General features: G+C 36.5%; 1 protein-coding gene across 35 annotated transcripts in view; it reads left to right on the forward strand.

Annotated features, from left to right (window-relative positions):
- The window catches only part of SGMS1 (sphingomyelin synthase 1), a 279,683-nt gene that overhangs the window by 152,450 nt on the left and 113,478 nt on the right, over positions 1–13,755 (forward strand). For 30 of the 35 annotated variants that reach the window (XM_070562136.1, XM_070562104.1, XM_008518428.2 and 27 more), the window contains 2 exons: positions 937–979; positions 6,800–6,939. The gene's annotated coding sequence lies outside the window, so the exon portion shown is untranslated. The remainder of the gene's footprint in view (positions 1–936; positions 980–6,799; positions 6,940–13,755) is intronic. The other 5 variants (XM_070562149.1, XM_070562281.1, XM_070562345.1 and 2 more) reach the window with 1 other exon arrangement.

Below are 13,755 nucleotides of genomic sequence, written 5' to 3' on the forward strand. Positions count from 1 at the left end.
TCAATGACTGCTTGCTTCTCTCTTGCTAAAGCATTTTCTTTTGATAGATACAGAGATTCTTAGACTCTCAGGTGGATCCCTGAGTAATAATATTGCCCAGAAGGCAAAACTAATGTGTGGTATTTGAAGTTAGGGCAGTGACGACCTTTGGGGAGAGTAGTGGTTACACACATCTGTTCACTTTAGGAAAATTAAGTAAGCCGCTCAAGATTTCTGTGCTTTTCTGTATGTATGTAATACGTTAATACAGATGTTTATTAATTTTTCAAAAAGATCCTTTTTTCTTCTTTCTGTAGGTACCATAATTGACAGATATGTTTTAAAAATATATTCACAGATATATTTTCAAAGGGTCATATTTCATTTTTAGCTGAGAAAGTCTTTCATGAAATTAAATGAGGAAGCATTTCTAAGCCTTTAAGGTGATGTGGGTCAAAGTCTATTTATAAGCTGATCTTACGCACATATATATGGTCTGTAGTTGTTCCACTTTAATTGCTATTGTGTTCTGGTAAAAAGGAAAATTTAAACATGTTGCTACTCCTTTCACCTTACAGTTGTAATTCTTATATTTGAAAAATGTGCTTTCTTGCTTCTTTATCTTTTTCTTTATTGTCAATTAGCAGTTATTTACCTGAATGGAGAGGAGATAATTTGTAAATGATTTTAAAACTCATATTATACTATTAGATGCTCTTGGTGTGCATTTTTTAATTGGCATTGTATTTAAATACTTTCTTATGCTTGGCTTTGTCTAATAAAACTTACTCTGAATACCACGACAGCCAGAAATTAGCTTGGAAATGGGAAAGAACAATTTTTGCTATGGATAGAGAACAAGAGATGAATAATAGTTACCTTGGATTTTAATTTTTTTTTTATAAGCAGCTCCTCATATGAAGAATGCTCTTTAATTTACTTATCATTTTCTCCTAGATTGGAAGGAAGATCAATGAAGAAAAATAACAACATGATTCCGGTAAATGGATTTTTAATTTCTTTATGTACCTTTAATGCTTGGTTTGTATTTCCCATGTTTTCCCATTGAAAAAGAACTAAACAAACAATTTTTGTGGCCAACTTGAATATATAAAGAATGTTTTGGGGATATAGATGTAATAGTCAAATATATTTATACCATTTAATTTAGTTACATATCTGTATTTAATAATCACATATTTCTCTAAAACTGAATATTATAACTAATACTTTTTTCCAACCTCAGAATAATTTTCTTGCAACTCTACACATAGTCAGTGTCTGCATTATTAGAGTCACATATTTGAAGCATCCGATACTGCTTTCCACAGCATGTTATCATTTTAATTGTTTGTGGTACAACGTTTTGGAATTCATGTATGGCGCAGTGATTGAAAATTTTATTCCAAGCCACAAATAGTCATTTGCATAATGTTAGGACAGTTGCTATTTTCATTCTTTCTGTGTAGATTAGCATTGGAGATCACCACTGGGTAACAATTTGTAAATTTACTTTGTTAAATATATTTTCCTTCCTTTCCTGCTTTCCTTTCATCTATTTATTCATTTATTTTATTTATTTTGAGGTAATTGCATGTACATTGTTTAAAATTAAAATAGTACTGTAACAGCCATTCTCTCTTCTTTTTATGCTCCCATTACATCTTTGCCCAAAGATAGCCCTTTCCAACTCTTTTAGTTATATTTTCTAGTATTCACCTATTTATAAACAACACACTGTATGCCTTAAATGCCATTTACTGATTTATTTTAAAATTTTAGACTTAGGTATTGATTTCCTGCTGAGGATTTACCTCTTATACAAACCCCTTACCCTCAGTACACACCTCATCTTCCTGTCTGTCCATTTTCCGGATGCAGTCGTGTTACAGTGTGTGTTTAAATAAATATTTAATGTTTACTTTATTATGACTGTCTTTTGTTTGTGGCTGTGCTTTGTGATACTTGTGTTGAAATGTCTCAGGCCATTCTGCTTCCCAGTTGGTTGTGTGCGAGCTGTTAGTTCTCTGAAAAATGTTTGACTCTCTTCTTTATTCTTAGAATTCTGAAATTTCATATTGGGCCCTAGCTCTTGTGGTTTTTCAATGTTCATGGTCCGTGCAATTAGGAAACTCATGTCCTGCAGTTTAGGAAATTTTCTTGTACTGTTTCTTTGGTAATTTCCTTTCCACTCTTTTCTCTGTTTTCTGCAAATTTGTTAGTTGGATGTTTGGACCTACTGGTTTGATTCTCTAATTTTCTGATGTCTTTTTCTTGGCTGTTTTCCATGTCTCTGCTTTTGTTCTACTTTCTGTAGTACAGTCATGTGCTGCATGATGATGTTTTGGTCAAAAGTGGACTGCGTATGCGACAGTGGTCCCATAAGGTTAGCACCATATAGCCTAGGTGTGTAGTAAGCTATGCCATCCATGTTTGTGTAAGTACGCTCTATGATGTTTGCACAATGACGAAATTGCCTAACACATTTCTCAGAATGTGTCCCTGTTAAGCAACATACAGCTGTATTTATTGAACTTCTGATTTCTGCTAGCATATTTGTAATTTCAAATTTAATTTTTTATTGGTCTCTGAATATTTTATTTTTTAAAATAGGATCCTGTTCTTGTTTCATAGATATATTATTTTCTCTTTTCCTTTGAGAATATGAATTGAATTATTTTGCTGTTTTCTTCTGCTCTTTGCACTTTTCTTTTTCCTCTGTGTTCCCCCTTTTCATCAGTTTGTTTTAGCCCCTAATTTTAATGTTAGAGGCTTTTCTCAAGCGAATGGTGAAGCTTTAGTTGTCTTTTCATTTTTAGGAGTGAGACAATAAAAAGTGGACTGGAATTTGTTACCTTGTGGTCTTAGAGGGTTTTTGGGCAGGGACCTGGCCTTTTGAATTAGTGACTTCTAGACATCAGAATCTGCAGGTCTTTTTTCTTGGATCTTTCAGTTTCTCCAAAAGGAAATCCCCTGTTCACCATTTTTATAGGGTAAACGCCTACCTGTGAGGATTCAGGGAGCCATGTAGGGGAAGGGAGCCAAAGCTCTCACCATGCAAGCCTGTAAATGCTCAGATCTTAATGCCTCTGTTTCAGCCTTATCTGATGTCTCTGAATCTGAAGTCTTGCTGTATCATTTTCTCCAGAGAGTAAACTGCCTCCTGTTATGGGAGTGGGGTTGGCTTGTCTGGCTCTACCAGGTGGGGAGAAGATCTGGGGTTCTAATTGCCTTTTTTTTCACTTAAAACAACACAAATTTGTCATCTGGCAGTTCTGTAGGGCAGAAGACCTGGATCTCACTGGGCTAAAATCAAGGTTTCTGCAGGACTGCATTCCTTTTTAGAGACCCTAGAGGAGAATCTGTTTGTTCCCTTGCTTTTCTAGCTTCTAGAATCTGGCTTCATTCCGTAGCTCGTGATCCCATTCCCCCCCTTTAAAGGAGCAATAGCAAGTCAAATACATCTCATATTGCATTATTTTCACTTCCTCTTCGGCCTCCCTCTTTTGCTTTTAAGGATCCTTGTGATTACATTGGACCCACCTAGATAATCTGGGATAATCTCCCTGTCTTTGTAAATTGTTGTGAAAAATACACAATAAAAAATTTAACATCTTAACCACTTTTAAGTGTACAGCGCCGTAGTGTTAGCTCTATTCATATTGTTATGCAGCACATCTCTAGAACATTTTAATCTTGCAAAACTGAAACTCTATACCCATTGAATGACTCTGCTTTCCTCCCTGCCCCCAGCCTCTGGCAACCACCGTTCTTTCTATTTCTAAGAGTTTGACTACTTCAGATATCTCATATAAGTGGAATCTTACAGTATTTATCTTTTTGTGACTGGCTTATTTTACTTAGTATAATGTCCTCAAGGTTCATCCATGTTTTTAGCATATGATAGGATTTCCTTGTTTCTTATGACTAAATAATATTTTGTTGTATGTATATACCACCTTTTCTTTATCCATTTCTCTGTTGATGGACATTTAGGTTACTTCCACCTCTTGGCTATTGGGAATAATGCTGCAGTGAACATGGGTGTGCAAATACCTCTTTGAGATGCTGCTTTCAATTTTGGGGGATATATACCCAGAAGTGGGATTGCTGCATCATAGGGTAGTTCTATTTTCAATTTTTTGAGGAAGCTTCGTATTGTTTTCTATAGTGGCCACACCGTTTTACATTTCCAACAACAGTGCACAAGAGTTCCCTTTCCTCCACTTGCTTACCAACACTTACTTTCTGGTTTTCTTTTGATGGTGGACATCCTCACTGGTGTGAGGTGATAGCTCATTTGGTTTTATTTTCATTTTCCTGATGATTAGTAATGTTGAGCACCCTTTTATATGCTGATTGCCCATCTGTATATCCTCTTTGGAGAAATGTCTGTTCATGTCCTTTGCCCATTTTTTAATTGGGTTACTTGTTTTTTGGTATTGAGTTGTAGGAATTCTTTATATATTCTGGATATTAACCCCTTATTGTATACATAGTTTACAAATATTTTCTCCTAGTCTCGAGGTTGCCTTTTTACTCTGATTGTTTCCTTTGCTGTGCAGAAGTCTTTAAGTTTGATGTAGTCACGGTTGTCTATTCTTGCTTTCTTTGCCTGCGCTTTTGGTGTCAAGTGCAAGAAATCATTACCATATCCAGTGTCATGAAGCTTTTCCCCTCTGTTTTCTCCTAGCAGTTTACTAGTTTCAGTTCTTACGTTTAGGTCTTTAATCCATTTTCAGTTAATTTTTGTATATGGTGTGAGGTAAGGGTCTGCTTTTGATGCAGACTTTCAGCCAGTCTGCCTCTTCTCAACTCCTTACCCCCTCTTCTCAACTCCTTACCCCCTCCTTCTAGGAACCAGAAGCTCCATTTCTTGAGCCTTTCGGGAGCAATCACCTGGCTTTTTGTTCACTTCTTAGGCAGTGAGGTTCCATCCTGCTCTGCTCTGCTCAGCAGTCATCTCTGCTTTCAGCTTCCAGAATGCCACTGACGTTGGTTGTGTGCTCTAATATACTTTTCTCTTCTTTTTGTCCTTATGGTTTTGTATCTTTTTTCCTCTTTACTGTCATTTTAATGGGGATTAGAGAGAAGCAGAGATAAACAGTCCTATTCCATTGGCCATCTATAACCCCCAAAATCCATATTGTTTTTTAAAATGATATTTAAAAGGCCTTTAAGAAATACCTCAGTGGCCAGCCCTGATGGCCTAGTGGTTAAGTTTGGCATGCTCTGCTTCAGTGGCCCAGGTTCAGACTTACACCACTTGTCAGTGGCCATGCTATGGTGGTGGCTCACATACAGAAAGAGGAAGCTTGGCAACAGATGTTAGGTCAAGATCCTTAGCAAAAACCAAAAATCTCATATTTCCTATTGTTAGGTCCTAACTCCAAAAATAGTTGTTCAATCTATTCCTTTGCTTCCTTTTTGTTAGCCAGTTCCTGTCAAGTGACATATAAGCATCCAAAGATAGCATTAATTGAAGTTACTTTTCCAGACATAATTTCATTATTCAGAATAAACTGAGATTTTTGTTAGTAACATGAGACTTAGTGAGTTCTTGAATGTAAGGTGACGTCCTGTTTCTTTTTTAGGGGGGAAAAGCCCTTAATCTATCTTTAGGTGTATACACTGTTGGTATGTTCAGGAGATGATGTTCTTTTATGTGAATATATTTTACTCTAAAGCTTTAAGTGAACACTTTTAAGCTAACGTAATGGCAAGAGAGTCCTAATTTTGTTTTGTTTTGTGTTTTAGTTTGTGACAGCGACTTTCTTTGAGACTGTATCTGTTATTTACAGCTGTAGTACTATTTCTTGCAGAGAGGATAAAGAACAATTTCATGGGGGATTGCCTGGTATGACTAGGTCCTTAGGGCCTATCAGGAGTGGTTTCTTTTGTTTCAAGAATTGTTTCCTCACAGAGTTAAACCTGTTAGTTAGCTCAAGATGTCACTCACCCAGTTTGGGACATGGAAGCCCCTGGACTTTTCATCCTGGGGTCCAGAGATGGGCTTCAAAGAGTTCAAGATCCTCCTGAAATTTGAGTGGTAGTAGAATAGGCTTACCTTCATCAGGTTCTCAGTAATGCGGGCTTATATGATCCTGAAAATGATCGAAAACCCATTTGTAATAGATTATTACAGAGAGAAAAATAGAATGATGCTGATTAAATTAAACAGGATCAAAATAAAGTGCCACCTTGTTAGCTCCTATTAGATTCCACTTCCTTTCACGTGGCTATAAATGAGGGACTAAATGAACAACTCTCTTTGTTCTTTGTCAGATGCAAAACATTATCTCTAGCTTCCTGGTTATGCAAATGCCCATTTACACATAGGTAACTATAAAAGGTATCACTTATGAGGGTAATATTTTGGCCTCAGAAAAATAACCACCTTTTTATCAGTCACCTTGTAAAGAGGATAACTTAGTAGTTACTCATTGTTTTCATATTGAAGCTGCTATATTTAATTTGTGAAAATCAGTTATTTGTTGAAAATTAAAGATAGTAGATAAATATATAAAAGGAGAAATTATGTGATACAAGGTTACAGACTGTAGTTTTCAATTAAGAAAAAATGGGGTAAGTTTTATGCTATGTATATTTTACTACCAAAAAAAACCTTAAAAAAAGAAAGATAGAAAAAAAAAAGGAGTGGGAGCTGGGGAAGATCAATTGTGAATTTTTTGTTTCTAATCTAATACTTTAATGCTTTTATTTATAGTGAGGTGTACAAGATTTATAAGGTCTCTTTCAGCTTTAGAATTTTACGATTCCATTTCAAAGTGGTTAAGCTTAAATTGCTCCTTTATTCTAGGTACACCATTGAGTTCTTTGGGATGCACAAAAGTGTCTGGTTGGGAAACATGAAATAGAAGACAAGACCGCCTCAGGAAGTGTACATGAGAATAACTTTAAAGGAACCTATCGATGAATGCAAAACAATAGCTGTTGGAGGTATGTAACGTTGTAGAGCTTGGACTGAACCTAGTGTGGCCCACTCTGCTGTACGAAGTCAAGAGGAGCCATTCTCTGGGAATGGAGGCTGTTCTTAGGGCGAACCTCACCTTCTGGCCTCAAATACACTAATGGCTGTTTTCTCTAAACTTGACTGTGTAGTGGGATGTCACTTTTAATTCTTTCTTGAGCATCTCTGCTCAGCCCCTCCAGAGTCTTTCCTGTTGCCTGAAGGACAATAAAGACAACAGAGACAACATTGACTCTGGGCAGATGAAAGTGATAACAAATTTCTAGCCTCGAGACTCATTTCCTTCTTTTCTGGGAAGGGGCCTGTCAGCATCAAAGCTCAGTCAATGTGTGTCCTTTGAATCATCTGTTATTTATTTGCCTTGCTCTTACCCTGAGTGACATCAAGGCTACTTCTGATTGGGTGGTGGCTGCATGTGATCGATTGGTTCCCTGTTAATCATTAACTTGGACCTGCTTGTCTCCTTGACTCCTCTCCAAGGTACAGTGTTAAATGATTACTTCATTTTCTTGCTATAACCCTTAATCCTTAATCTCCTCAACAGTGTTTATTGTCAAGGCCAGGGTCACCTGTTATTTTATATTCTGGAACCTTCAGTGGATGTCTGGCTTTTGGTGCTCTAGCTCTTATCTTAGTGCATAGCCTGTGTCGTGTTATATGTCACCTTGATCCTTTGGGTTTTGTTTTTTGGGTTTTTTTTTTTCCTCTACCGATATAGAACACTATTGATGTAACCTGTGCCAAGTATTTTATGTCTTTAGTCATCACACTATCGTGAGAACATTAAACAAGTCCCATTTTCTAGATGACGATACTGAGGTTCCAAGTGGTTAAATAACTGGCCTGCTATTTCCTAGAGAGTAAATGGCAGAAATGGGATTCAGCACTAGGCCTGTCTGTCTCATCCTGGGCACTATGGGAACAGTATAAGATGCTATCATCCCTTTTTGAAGCAGGGTTTAAAAAATATCCTAATGCTCATGGAATTTTAATCTTCTGCTCTTTTTTTCACTATTATTTGCTACTTTTTCCCATTTCATGGCATCTTATTTGATTTATAATTATACTTAGAACATTTACTTAGCATATTAAAATTAAATATTTTTAGCATTTATTGTTTCATAATTTTACTGAGAGTATATTATTGGTCTGAGACATTATTAAAATATGCCCTCTTTCTGATGTCTTTATTGACACCTAGATTCTGAGTTGATCATGAAGCCAGTGTAGGAGGTAGGAGTGGACTTTACATTTCTAGTATAATCCTCTTGTATCTGTGACATCATTTGCGTTGTTACCCAGATCCTTTCAATATAGAGTTAGTGAAGATGATTTAGGAGAGGAATGATGAGATTTTGCCAGAAATCTTCTCACGTAGTTCACAGAGTTGTTTCAGAGCCTGAATCCTTTAAAATGTAGAGCATCTATTCGAGTTCTTAGCATTGGCTCAGTAATCACTTTGAGTGTGTATAGCTGGGAAATTGCCCTGAAGGATGTGAATTTTAAGTTTGAGTGAGTTTAAAAATATATGATATCTACTCTTTTTTTAATAGTGGGCTACATGATTTGAAATCTATGTATTTAGTCTTGTAAAACATTTTTATTAAGTTAGCAAATGGTATATATACTGGTAAATATTTTAAATCTTCACTAAAATCCTAAGAGATGTGTATGGTCGACCTTCTTTGAAAGATGAATAAGCTGAGGCTTGTGACATTATGAAGCTTGTCCAAGCTCATGCAGTTAGAGAATGGTGGAGCCAGCACTTGAACCTAAATTTGTTTGTTTTCACAGACTGTGCTTTTAACAATTACCTTGCTTCACTGATTATACACAGTGGTGACATTTAGATTGCAAACAGGTCCAAGAATTTTTTTATGCTTTGCATTAATACAAAGACAGTCTTAAACAGTTAAATCAGCCTCATTCTCACAGAAGTGAAGGCTTCTGGACAGGCCTGGTGCAGTCACTGATGAGGTTGCATCCAACCAGTGACATTCTGGTTTATGAGGGACTGAGCCACTCTTGAGAACTGGGAGGTGTGTCCACTCTGGCCGCATGTCATTTCCCACACTGTGCTTACTACGCTGCCAGTAGCAGTTGGGCTCGATACACCTTAGCAGTTGCATGAGCAGCTGTTCCTTCCAAAGCAATTCTGACTGCAGTTTGGCCATATAATCCCACAGTTAAGGACAATTCTGATGTTTTTATATGAGTCTCAAAATTGATGAAATATACAAACCTCAAAATTTCATGTATGCTGTATCAGTTTTACTGTAAGTAAAATTTCTTTTTGTTTTTAAATGTATTTTTTTGCTGATTCTAAATAGAAAATTTGGTATGCCTTGAAAAATTCAAACAAGAAAGTACAAACCACCACTCAGAGGTAGCCACTCATAATATTTTGGTGGGGATGCTTCCAGTTTTTATTCCTATGAATATGTATAGCTCTTAAAAAGTAGAAAATTAGAATTATAGTGTTATAGATACAGTTTTACTTAATATAACTTCAGCATTTCCCGATGTTTTTAAATATTCTTTTACAATGTGCTAAATAGCGGCTACAAAGAATTCCCTATGAGTAATAGCATAAATTATTCCATCCTATTATTAAGTAGACCTAATCCTCATTCACTTCAGTTAGTACCTCTCCAAATTAGGCCACAGTGGAGTATTAAACAAGAACTCCATAATTGCCACTAGTTTTCATACATCTTATAAAATAACTAATGATGGTTAAGAAATTGATGAGAAAATCCAGATCACTTCCTCTGTCACGTTATACAATGAACCTGGCTTGTAAATTTCCCGGGACAAATGCTGTGCATGAAGGGAGCACTGGAAATTCTCTTTGACCTAGAAATTTTGAAACCTCCTTTTTCTTTCATTAAAGTGGTCCATCTATGACAAGTGACTTCAGTTTTTCCATAGTTAGGTGAAACTTCTTAAATCTTGATTTGCCAGTAGTTTGGCTCTACTAGTTGTTTAATATACTAGTTAAGTAAGCATTTTTTCCCCCTCTTTTTCTGTCTAAATGTTTCACATGAGCTAAACACTGGGTCAGGCAGCTGCGCTGACCTGAGGAAATCCCAGGCCTCGTGAGTGATGGTGCTTTTGTGATCTCTTGGAGAGATATTCACAATGCAGGAGTAACGTGGCTTCTCCTGAGCTGGAGAGTTCTGTGCTCCTGGGGGTTAGAGTTGTCAGACTGAGAAGCTGATTACAACTGAGATGAGTGAACGTTTAGTGAAACACTGCTTAGAACAGGCTGACACAAAGCCAGGACTGTAAGGTGTTGATCGTTCTTCTTCTCTTCTAGACTATCATTAAGTTAAATTATCATCATTATCATTATCATCATCCTTACCAGGCCATTGCTTTTGAGACATAGTTTCTTATTGCCCTTTGGGATTCCAGCATGCCTGGGAGTGGGTTATGGGTGAGGGAGGAGGACCAGGCCTCTGACCCCCTTATTCTGCCATCAACCAACAGCTTTACTTTCGTATATTTTATGTATTGAACTTCCACAAAGTTTTGTTTAAAGAAAGGACTCTGCTGCTCAAGGAAGTAAAGACTGAGAATCACTATGGCAAAAAGAACCTGTGGGAGGATGAGAAAGAGAAGGACAATAGATGTTCACACAGTCTTACTTCACGTGCCCATTATGCCTGTAATTCTGCTGCAGGGACACACTCCTTAGGTTTGGTACTCACCTAGGGCCCTCCAGTTGGAATTTCCATAGACTGACCTGCTCCTAGCACAGTGGTTTCCATAGAGGGGCCCCCAAAGCTCTAAGGTTAGGAGAGAGGGAATGATAGCCATGTGAGCATTGGTGGTAGAAAGTAACCTTTTAGTGATGCAGTCAGCAAGTGGTGGTAAGTATAACCTCTTAAAGGCCCTAGGAGACTGGTTTCTATGTTCTAGCTGGTGTGGATAGTAGGAGGATGTTCTTGCTATCAGAGTGATGTGGGGTACGTGAAATTGAGCCTGAGAGTCTATGAAATCATTATCTGTTTCTAGACTCTTTTAAAACATTTTGGGTGGGATCTCTTAAACCGAAGATGGTCACTGCTGAGTCACAGAACTGACCACTCCTGAATCAGGATCTGTAGCCCTGTTTCTGCCACAGCTCAGTTGACTAAGTAAAGTTTCCCTAAAGATGTTTGTAATGAGGGAGGACTAAAGAACTGACTCAGGAATTTATAATGGCTAATTTACAGTTGGAGCTCAGAATCCTTAGTCAATAGTTAAAAATATTAACTGTTTATTTACAAGACAGTTGATGCATGAGTATTCAAACATGAAGACCTTAAAAAGAATACATATTCACTTACTCAAAGAATGAGATTAGTCTTGAGTTGAAAACTGGAGAGAAAATTCTTACCTTTCATTCACATCTTGGGGATTGTACAGTACACGAAAGTGCAGCCTTATACTGTGGCAGGAAGTAGGCCAGGAGCTGTGGCAGCCAGAAGGCAGACTGCTCAGACTCTATTTGACTACAGTGTGTCCTGTTACCTTGCAAATTGGGCATAATTTACCCCTCTCCTGGTAGATAGAGATCGCAAGAATTTTCTAATTCGTTCTAGTGGAAGTTCAAGGTGACAGGGATCTGGGTTTGGTGCTTCCCCCCTTCTCAGCTTTCCCACTTTTACTCTCTCTTACTTGATTGTCACCTCACTGGTGCATTTTTTAAAACATGTTCTATTTCCTTCTTCTTCTTTAGTTATTTTCTTTGGGAGAGTAGGTTAAGGTATTTAGTATGTCATTCTGCAGAAATGGAAGACTTATTTTTGTTGCTTTGTTTTTAGTAGGTGCTTCTAATAGATGAGGTAGGAAGACATTTGGGTCAGAGCTCAAAATATTAAAAACTTAGGTACAACCCGAGCCTCCCCTTTTAATTTAAATGTCTGCTCTACATAGTGGGATTAGGTCAGGAATGAGGCAGAGAATAATTTCTTGAATCTGCCTTCTGCGTTGGTGAAGACCTTGATGTCTTTGAGACATTGCTTATTGAAATGAGATTTATTTTTGTTCATTGGTTTGATTGATTAATTGTCTACTGTTTTACTATAACATAATTTTACCCATTTAAGTAAGATTTGATTCCTAAGTCACTCCGTCATTATAGGGGAGACTGTTGTAGTTTTTGTTATGTGATGTCTGCCATGGGTCCTTATGATGATGTCCTGAGAGGCTCTGATGTACCTTAGTCCTTTATTCAGTATTATTTCATTTGGTTCAGAATTAGTGGAATATTATTTGTTAAGTGAATATAGTTGCAATTAGTAGAATATGCCAGAGTACAAAATAAGAAATAAGTCTCAAGCAGAAATTCTTAATGTTACGATTTAAATGTACAGTGTGCAGGTATGCAGAATCAGTTTTATGATTTGAAAATTCAGCTGCCTCTTCTCTTTGAGCACTAAAGAGGGGCATATATAGATAGCAAGAAGCATTGCCATCTGATAGAAATATGTAACACGTAGATGTACCACTCATTAACCTAAATGAATCACACACTCTGTTGTGAACTTTAATTTTCTTTTTTTGAGAATCTCATGTTAGCTTAATTTTGCAGAGGAGGACCTGCTATCTGGTTTACTTATACCTAACGCACATAGTCTTTCCTGGCCCTTCCGTCAGTCCTCATTGCTACATGAGAACACAGTTTCTTGTAAACAGCCATGTATTTGGCATGACTGAAACTGATGAATAATTTTTTTAACATGTGCTATGATGCCAAGCAAATGTTAAGTGGCATAAATGTTGATTTAAATTGGTAGAAAGCTCAGATGATGATCAGAGTAGGGATAATGATTGCCTGCTACAGTTATGTATTTTGAGATTTTGAAAATGAGTAGTCTGTTTTAAATATTTGCCATGAAAGGAACCAGAAACATAACATGGTAAGCATGCCAGCTGGATTAATAGCATGATTTGTCAGCTGCACACTTACATGAGATCATATTATGATTAGAATTTTTAAAATTAATATTTGAAGGGCTCGGAGAAGTTTATTGTGATTTTTCTAGTAGCAGTGTTTGGAAGTTTTAATTCTGTAAAGTATGTTAGCATAACAGATCTTCACATTTAGTCGTGAAAAAATGGCTGTTTTTGAAATATTGTAATGTTTACTTTGAACTGGCATTGGTGGAAATAGTTTCCATGGAGGAAAATGATTTGCATTCCATGGTATGAGTATTTTCAGGCTTTTCAATTGTTTAATCCAAAGCATCCACTATTTATTATTTTTTGCTCAAGATGTGAGAACATAGACTTCCCAGCGTTTTCCTTTTCTTATGACAGTTATATTTTTCATGTAGTGAGTACATTCCTGAATTATATCAATAATATTTTTAATAAATTGAATAAATTTAGGTTAACAAGGAAGTTCACTAATCATAAAGGAATTCTTAAGAAATCCTTTAGTAAAATGAAGAAAGCTCTCTTAATGTGGATAATTGTTTTCTCTTTTTTTATGCAAGATTTTTAATCTTGAGGCACTCTTGATAATTTTTTATATCCAAAGATGTGTTGGGTATTTTTGTTTTGACTCTATATGTTTATTTCTACCTATATTAATTTGGGAAAGAAACCATAATAGAAGCAAAGATTATATAAGTAATAGCTCATTTATAGAATCTTCTTCTTCCAAAATGTTTGGTGGAAAAATGTTAATTATTAATGTATTCACTTACAAACTCCCACACAGTCAGAAAAGCAATTGTTAAGAAAAATATTTGAAGGCATGATTATTGTCCTGGCATCTTCACATTCTGTTG

This window comes from Equus przewalskii, chromosome 1 (genome assembly GCF_037783145.1).
Source record: "Equus przewalskii isolate Varuska chromosome 1, EquPr2, whole genome shotgun sequence".
NCBI classification, from domain to species: Eukaryota; Metazoa; Chordata; class Mammalia; order Perissodactyla; family Equidae; genus Equus; species Equus przewalskii.